Source organism: Helianthus annuus, chromosome 4 (assembly GCF_002127325.2).
Source record: "Helianthus annuus cultivar XRQ/B chromosome 4, HanXRQr2.0-SUNRISE, whole genome shotgun sequence".
Classification (NCBI taxonomy): domain Eukaryota; kingdom Viridiplantae; phylum Streptophyta; class Magnoliopsida; order Asterales; family Asteraceae; genus Helianthus; species Helianthus annuus.
Genome location: NC_035436.2, coordinates 128,233,252 through 128,243,030, shown reverse-complemented (window position 1 = coordinate 128,243,030; position 9,779 = coordinate 128,233,252).

Genomic DNA, 9,779 nt, shown 5'->3' with positions numbered 1-9,779 from the left:
ATTTGTATTTTAACCATTTTTAACAATCATGTTAAAATGAAAGAAATTCTAACGTGCACGTTAGAAATATTAACATTTCCAGAAAATGTTAATTCGACTTGCTAAAAACACATATATGGTTCAAATAAATAAGTAATTTCTAATACACACGTTAGTAACTAAACAATTAAAAAATTGCTTCCAAACTAACGCTTTTCATGAACATTTCTAACACACATGTTAGAAGACAAATGATTACAAAAATCATTATAAGACTTATTTGTTCATATCAATCCATTGGTGGATGAAGAGTCTACTTTAAATAGAGACTCAATTAGAGACATAAAACTCTTATTTAAAGACATAAAAAACCTCTACTTAAGAGAATTTAACGTTTACAAAAAACGTATGGTTTACACCAATAATTTCGGTCTAACGCACATGTTAGAGAATTTAACGTTTACAAAAAACGTATGATTTACACTAATAAATCCGATCTAACACAAACGTTAGAAAAACTAACGATTCCCAAAATCGTTTCAAAACCAAACGTTTGAACCAAAACTATTTGTTTTGTACCACGGTATAGGATTTAAGATTGTATCTCAATCTCAAGAAATCCAAAAACAACAAGTTGTACTACATACATATTTCCAAAAAAAAAAATATTTATAAGATCATAATCTGTAAAAATATTTTTTTATTATAAATCTTTTCGTGAACCCAAAATCCTTATATATAAGGTTTTAGGATTGTAGCAACAATCTCACGAAATCTGTTTTAACTTTGTAGGAAATGGGTCACAATTTTATTAATAAAACTAATGAAAAAAATCTCTCTTTAAACATTTGGGAAATTGTAGTACATGAACCGTGTACAAATTCAAACGAAAATAGATATGAACTACAACATATTTAAAAAAGCAATCGATTCAAACCAATATGTTCAAAAGATAAAGTCTTCAACTTGATCTTTAACCGTGTCTACTTGTATGGTTCGTTGTGTTTTCAGTCTGTTGTGTAGGCTTCAACGAGGTCTTGAACCACATCTTCTTATACAATAATTTCCTACAAAAAGAACAAACAAATGTTGACGGTTGTGGTTGAGGCACATGTTCAACACGCTTCCCTTAAAACAAATTTCGCACCTCTACTAAAGACGACACGTCTGTCTCCAAGGGTACAACAGCTGAAGCAGTTTGTACTGCCGGAGAAGGCCACGTGCCCGAGGTTACACCGGATAAAAACATAGTGTTAGACCTTTTGGAAATTAAGAATAGAAATCTAGTTGAATCATGTAGAAAAATTTATCTCTATATGTTCCCAACATATGGGTCATCAAGTATTTCTTCTTCAAGGACTCTTCATGCATATCTTTATGTCTCTTTCTTGTATTCTTACTCTTTTAGTTTTTATATATAAAAACCCATCAAGTTGTAGCCTACTTTTAATACGAAAGACATGAGGTAGAGAAAAGTCTCACTTTATTAGAGACATAAACTCTAATAAAAGTAATAAATTGACATAAAAGCTCCACTTAAGAGCTTATGTTTATATGAAGAGTCTAGTACTTAATTAGAGATTTATTAGAGATATAAACTCTAATAAAAACTAATAAATTGACATAAAAACTCTACTTAAGAGTTTATGTTCCATATGAATAGTCTAGTAAATAATTATAATTTCATTAAATTATAATCTCACTAAATTAATATCCATTCATAACATCTAAATTTCCAACAACTCTCAAGTAGCTCGCTCGCAACTGATAGTAACCAAAGAGTATTAGCGAATTCCTACTCACGTCACTACGGAACAAGATAACTCACAGTGATGTAAGTGAGCGAAGTGCAAAGTGCATCATCAAAACACCATATTACGCCCAAGGCACATGCTCAAGGCGTATGTGCGTGCGTGAGTGTGCTACGCATCCTCTACTGTCACCACGTATTCCTTTTTCCTAAGGAGCTGATATTCAAGGTAGGCTCCCGCATATAAACCCTAGTGAGGTTAGGCTATGTGGTGTGCTGAACCACCACACTCCACATAGGTGCCACATCATTCCACCCTCATCCACACCCTATATGGTATGGTCCATGACCCCCCACCATCACCCACCATACTCCACGACCCATCAAATTCTCCTAATTATATCAAGGAGGCTCATGGTTGGCATTGAAAAAAAATCCATTCTCCCCATGCATGGATAGAGAGGGGAGTGGTGTACCATGCGAATCATGTCCCATGTGGCACTCCATGACCCAAACCACAATCCCTACACCCCACAACCTGATGGGACAAGTTTCTACCCTTTTTCACAATTTTTCCATTTCAAGCACACCACTTCGCATATGGATATCTCATTGATCTTACCTCCAATATATACTGTCTTAGTTGCTCCAAAAAATATAATGGAAAAACACCATGAAATCAAAACCATGATTGAAACCCACCATGAAATCGAGACCATGATTGAAACCCGCCATGAAATCAAGACTTGTTCGATGTCCACCATGAATGTTGAAGTTGATGCCGATCAAAATATTGAAACCCAATTATTTATGTCCTCGAAGGTTAACTTTTGTTGTTATTGTGGGTTTCATCTTTCGGATGCTTTGGGATGGGGAAAATTAGATACACCTTGCGAAGAATGATCTGGAACATATTGTTGGGTCATCAAGAAGACACAAGTGTGTAATCTAGAGGTAGCATAGGTTAGGATTTTAAGGTGGATGTGTGAGCGCACAAGGTTTGATCATATACAAAATGATATTTTTTTCAGGAAAGATTAGGAGTGGCTAGTATACCGGAGAAGATAAGGTAGGGGGATGAAAATGGTTTAGACATGTATAGAGGAAACAAACAACATTGTCGGTAAAATTAGTGGAAACCCTCACTATTGATGGGAAGATGGGGAGACACAGAGCTAAATTGACTTGGGATGGGCGAATTAGGCATGATTTCCTAGACTCACATCTCTTCGGCTTGTGGCAACTGGTTTGAATTTTGTATAAAACTCAGTTTTTGAAATTCCGATTGAGATGTTATATCACATTTGATTTAACACATCATCAAAATGTTAAATTTACAAAATTATTTCACCTTTATACTTATTCCCTAGGGATGGCAACGAAACCCGGACCCAATGAGAAAACTCGATACCCAAAACATGGGATGGGTATGTGGTCGGGTATGAGATTTATTTTGAAAATTTTTAGATAGTTTTGGGATTTAATGTTATACCCATTTACCCGCCCACATTACCCTATTATATATGCCCGTTTACCCACCTCGATTACCCGATTATATATACCCATTTATCCATTAACATACTCGGTATAAACATGTATTTATTATTAATGTATTAGTTATTTAGTCTCAAATCCCACAAAATCACCCCACATTTTTTGACATATATTTACTTACCCCCTAAGTGTGGGGTTCGGCTACAAAGTCCATTTTTCCTACAAAGTGTATAAAGTGATAAAACACTACAATTTCAGTCAGAAAACACACTTAAACCCCACTTATAACAGAGTGAAGGTCACTAAAACACAATATCCAAACCCTAACAGTCCTTAAAAACTTCAAACACACCATCGTAGAACTATGAATATAAAACACAACATGATAATCAACATAAAACACACTAATATTAGTCATTCGATAAACAAAGCCTTATCAGCCGAAACACCACACAAAGCCCACAAATATGGTGTTTTAGTAATCTTCACTCTGTTATTTGAGGGTTTTAGGTGTGTTTTATGGTTGACATTATAGTGTTTTATGACTTTTATACTTTGTAGAAAAAATGGACTTTGTAGCCAACCCCCACCCTAACCCCCAATATATACATATAGAATATACGTATATTGGTAAGGAAGTTGCAACATTAGTAAATTTAATTACAAGACAGTAATCAAAACAAGCACTTAATCCTTTTTTCCCTCCTCTCCTAGTGCTTAATCCTCTGGCTTGCATTTGTGTCTTTAGTTTGGGTGTAGAGTATGTTGTTCTTTACGTTGGATGTAATATAACTTCTGTTGTTTCCATCTCTATTAGCGTCTTCCTAAGAGTTGGCGAGTGAGTGAATAAAATGGTTTTTTCTTGATGTTCATACTAATTTTATCACTTTCCGCCCTTTTGTATTGGTTTTGAACACAACAAACATCGGTTTTACTCATTGATACTCGAAACCCACGAGCATACCCGATACCCAACGGGTTTTGGGCCGGGTGTGGGACAAGCTTTTGTAACCGGGTATGGGTTGGGACTAGCCATACCCGTCCCATTGCCATCCCTATTGTTTCCCTTTGGATTCTAGTAGGCTGTAACAACCCTGAAAAATATACCACAACAATCAGTAATCAAAACACCGAAAACGTGCAGACGAAAACTGAAAACGAAAAGAGTTAAAAAAATCGTTGTCGCATGGCGTGACATGACAGTCTTGGACCGTCGCGTGGCGCGACGGTGCCAGATTTGTGACAACCGGTGATTTACGACTCCTAATTACGTGATTAATAGATGATTAACGCGACAATAAATAGTGTTCAAGACGCAAATTAACTTAGTTAGGCCTTTGGAGTGCCTAGAAACGACTAACCGGCTTTACAGGGTGTGAACGGTGGTTTACGGAAAAATCTGGTGAATATTAAGCGACAACGAATTGAAACCAAACAGAATACTGACAACGACGACAAGTATGAATGTTACACCAAAATTTTATGCTTATGAAATTAATTTTGTGAATTTATTGGGCGTCCGTGCGACACAAATGCGAACGTAGACTAAAAACGCGACAGTAGGAAACACCTCGGCAACGAAACGGAAGCGACGGAGACGCCTGTCACCTTCGGAACTTACATTTTACGCTATATATAGCTACGTAATGAAATTTTAGTAACTACAGTTGAAACCGGATTAGAAAACGAATTAAAGCGACAACATGGTTTTACGCGATTTTCACCGTAATTGACGAACAAACACGACAACCGGCTACGGGCATACATTTTACGGGATTTCGGCTATATAAATATACGTCATTAAATTTTACGGAGCACGAGTGTGTTAACGGGTCTCGTAGGAATTACGGGCCGCTTAAACACGGGGATTGAGCTTGTGGGCCTTAGGCCCAAGCTCAACACCCACAAGCCTAAACCTGCACATAATATATTAGATCTATACCAAAATCTATACTAAATCTTATTAAATCTCCACTAGATCTCTACAAATCTTTCCAATATCCTGTAAAATCCCTACAAGATCTTGTAGAGATTCTTGTCTCAAAGTTTGTATTATATTAAATCATATGTCTGTACTTAACCCTACAAACATATCTTTGAACCAAACCTTCACATTTTCAATTGCTTTCTCTATATTTACTGTCAAGTAAAGGCATCCAAGGAAATAAAAGGGAATTCAAACTCAAACCATAACTCTAAACTTTCAACACACAGATTACTTGTTACCTTCTCTACTCTCCCCCTATCATTTTCCTTTGGCTGCATATCTATTCCAAACACACACAACAAACACTACCCCTATCCTTTCTTTTGAACACAAAACAAGAGCACAAACTTCATGTCTGCCCTCCATTCTCTCTCGATAACATACACCAGCAAGCAAACCGGAGCCACCGTTCACGGCGGTGGTCACAGGGATTACGGCGGCGCCGACCAAGTTTCACGGTGGTGCTTTGGTGTACCCCCCCCCCCCCCCCCCCGTTCCCTCGCTACTTTTCTCCGACAAGCAAGACCAGCCAGTGACAAGAATCAGAGAAAACCCAGGGCAGATGAGAGAGAGAGCTGTGAAGAGGAGAGAGCGTGATGCGACCAGGAAGCCATGTCCCAACGCGCCACGACATTTCCAGATATAAATAGTAGGGGTCAGGGGTTTCCATTTTGCATAAATTGATTTTTGAAAACTCGAAGCACACAATCTTGTATCTCTATTTCCGTGTATCCCCGTGTACGAAACCCTAATCTCTGAAACGATACCCAGTCTGATTGATCCGAAATCGTAGCAATGAAAAGCTGAAGTTATGCCTGAATAAGATGATACTTTGTACGTTGCGGTTTTGATCTTGTAATTATCATTAAAATTTGTTTTGGTTTTGTAGGATCGAGATTCGACCTAAACGAGTCGATCAGAAGAGTTCTAATCCAAACCAAAGGCGGAATTCAGTGATTCGGACTTGATTACAGCTTGATTCACATTAGGATTCACTTTAACTGTCTTGTTTATTGATTTGAAAACTTTACAGACCACTTGACACTTCGGCATCACCTCTGCTCCGAAATCAGCAATGTTACAAATGAAGGACCAATCCCAGCTATTTATATATGTTGCCAGTTCGCATGAAACTGCACAAACCACTTCATGCGAAGTGGTCACTTCGTACGAACTGGCTTTGCAACAGGTTAAACATCACTAAAACCCTTATTTCTAGCCTATCGAGCTCTGGTTTATCCTATCTAGATACAAGACTCGATACAAGACGAAGTCGACAGACATATGCACCAACAGTCTCCCCCTTGGATGTTGACGATGTCTTCAGTGTCGAGTCTTCAGTATGACAAGTCTTCAGTCCTGATCAGTCTTCTCGGTCTCTCCAAAGTGTCTGACACTGTAAGCATCCTTCAATCTCTATCTTCTTTCTTATCAGCATTATAAGCTAACCTCCCCCTTGGATGTTGATCTAATAATCTTCAATCTCCTCTTTCTCTCTCACATCAGCAACATCAGCTTCTGTCTTGATCACAGTTCCAGGATCAGAAACTGGCTCTACTGACTTCAGACTCCCCTTTGCTAACAGACTCCCCCTTAAGTTGTTCCAGGATCGCAATCTAACATAGCTTTAGTTCTAGAATTGAAACCTGGCTCAAACTCTGCTCAGGCATAGACTCGGGGACCTGCACAAATCTCTACCCAACAGTAAATTCCACAATTATTAAAATTTAAAAAATTTAATCTCTATTAACCACTTGTAATTGAAAAAAAATCAAATTTGGTTTCAAATTAATGAACCAATTAGTCATTTCGAAATCAAATCTTATTTCAATCAAACTTTCCCAACCCTTTTGTCCATCATGTTTAGCACTCGGAATTTTGAAAATCAGCTTTTCAACATCAGTTGTCGAAAATAAGACGAAATAAAATCTTTTTGATTTTTCAAAGTTTTATGTTAAAGCACTCCGAAATTTTTTTCTTTAATGAAAAGTAGTAAAGAAATATTTACAGACAATATTTTTGTGAGTTTGTGTAAGAGGATCATATCAGTTTATGAAACAAATCACTAACACCGTTAAGCTTTAAACATTTTAAGTTCTAAACGATTCACTTAGATTGTCAGTATACTGATCCACTTAAATTTTCACACAAAGTTCAATTGTTTCGAGATACGAGATTAATGTTTTAAGCACTTAACTTATTCCCGTGTCCCACCTAAGAATATACTCTCGTATCCAGACTTCTATATTCAGTCTTACAGGTGAATGCACACTAATGATATCTGTAAAAGGGTAATGCGAGACCATGAGAGCTCAGGTTAGAACTTCCGTTCAGACAAAGAGATGATGGCTCGTCTTTCGGTGTGTCCCGTTTGGGGATCTTTTATTAAACCGCACATGATTAGAATTTTTCAATGTTTCATCATTTTTTATGCTGAGGGTGGGCTTTATGATTAAAGCAGTGCAGAGCATTATACGAGGACTAGGCTATTGCTTCCGCATAATCAGAAGTCCTGGTATAATACCCCAGATATCATCACGCACAAAGACCTAGTATGTCAGAAATAGAAAGCCCTTCAAACAAGATTTCAGGGGTTACCTATATATCCGAGAGATGTTCCCCACGAAATAAGTAAGTAATTGATATTTAGGTTTATATCTCGAAAATAATCTACTGAATGTATAAAAACCTACTGGCATATCATCAGTGCGACCGTTTATCCCATTTGACTTTCCAATTCTTTAGCGTGCTGTGATTGTCTACTGATGTACTATCATTTCCTCTTTTTCACAACAAAACTCATTTTTAGTTTTTTTCAATGTTTTTGGATTTTAGATTTTATCATGTTTTTGGCTTTTTCAAATTTTCTAATGTTTTTGGATTTTATGAAATTTCTTACTCCCTCTAAAATTCAAAACCATTTAAAGAAAATTTACAAACCGATGTGAATTGCTTCAATTCTCCATTCACTTGGCATAAACAATCAGAACTCCCCCTGTCAACAAAATATTTTCCCATTATGATTTCAAAACACTTAAGTTTGTTTTAATAAAAATGGTTTTTCCAGAAAATTAGTTTGGTTGAATTCACACACCACTTGTAAGATCAGGGTTTAATTCATCACTTTGTTTTCAACCACTTGTAAAAATTTAATACTTGTAAGTTTTTCACAAAAACATTGTTCAAGAATGATGTCGATTCCTGCTCCACGATTACCAACTTAGGAGCTCTGGCAAGTCAGGATTTTAAGTAGAGAATGCTGTCACCCAAGCCTGACCAGCCTTGGGTGCATCCGAGATATTTTCACTCGGTGGGTAACTCCATCTCTTTGATTCATAAAAATCTTTTACCCCTATGACCCTTCCATCAACCATCTTGCCAAAGATATGTTTTACTTTTCCATTAAACTCTTTTTCGACATCAAATTCTTTCTTCTCAGAATAGAATTGATTAAAAATCTCAACAATGGTGGAAAGTTGACATCATCCATTTGCGGAACTGACTTTTCTCCTTTTAGCTCAACTTGTGGCTCCTCTGACTTTGACGAGTCAGATTCATCGCCAGAACTAACGTCTGAATTTTAACAACCCATTTTTGTTTGTTTAACTTTGCTCTTTTTTTGTAAAAACGTTTCGAACTTTCACCATCTTCGAAAGTCGAATTTTTGAACTATCTAAAACTCTCTATTGGTTGTTTCTTTTCATCAACACATTTTTCTTTCAACTTTGAGTTAGAAGAAACTCCCTGTTTTGTGTTGGTTGGCTTTGAGTAATTCCAAGCAATGTGTCCAACCTCTTGACATTTGAAACAGGTTCTTCTTTCAACTCTTCGTTCAGATTCTTTCAACTTATTCTTTTTCCTTTCAGCCAGAAACTCCTTGTTTGACTGTCTCAATAATGGTTTCTCATTTTCTTCTTCCGAACTTCCTCCTGAGACAAATTTAGTTTTTGGTTTATAATTTTTCTCATTTTTATGATTTTCAGGTGGAATAAAACCTAAACCTTTCTTTTTGAAATTACTGTTATGGTTTGGTTTCTTTCGATAACCCGAACCAGAACTGTAACCCTTTTTCTTGTTCAATCTTTGTTGAACTCTTGAAGTGTATTTTTTAGGTTTTCCATTAAGATTTACATCTTTTATTTCAGAAATATTAATTTCTGTTAATTTGAAAACCTTGTTAACCGTTTCAGTTTTGACACTTCTTATTGGAAATTCCTCATCAGAAAATAATTTGTCGGAATCATTTAAAGTATATGCTACTTTAAATGTTTCGTCATTCAAATTGTTTTTTGATAACAGAAAATCTTTATTATAAACCTGTTTGACCGGTGAACTCGAGCTTTTGTCTAACGGACTCGAACTTTCAGATTTAGATTCTGACTTTGACTCTTCATCTGTATCCAACACCTGATCGACCACATTCTTTAATATCTCAGACTCATGATCAGTGTCAGATGATGTGAATGTAACGTCAATGTTGTCTGGTAACTCATCAGTTGTTTCAGACTTTAACTTTATATTGACTGCCTTTTTTACTTCATCCGTAATAGACTTTCTGGGAGAATAACC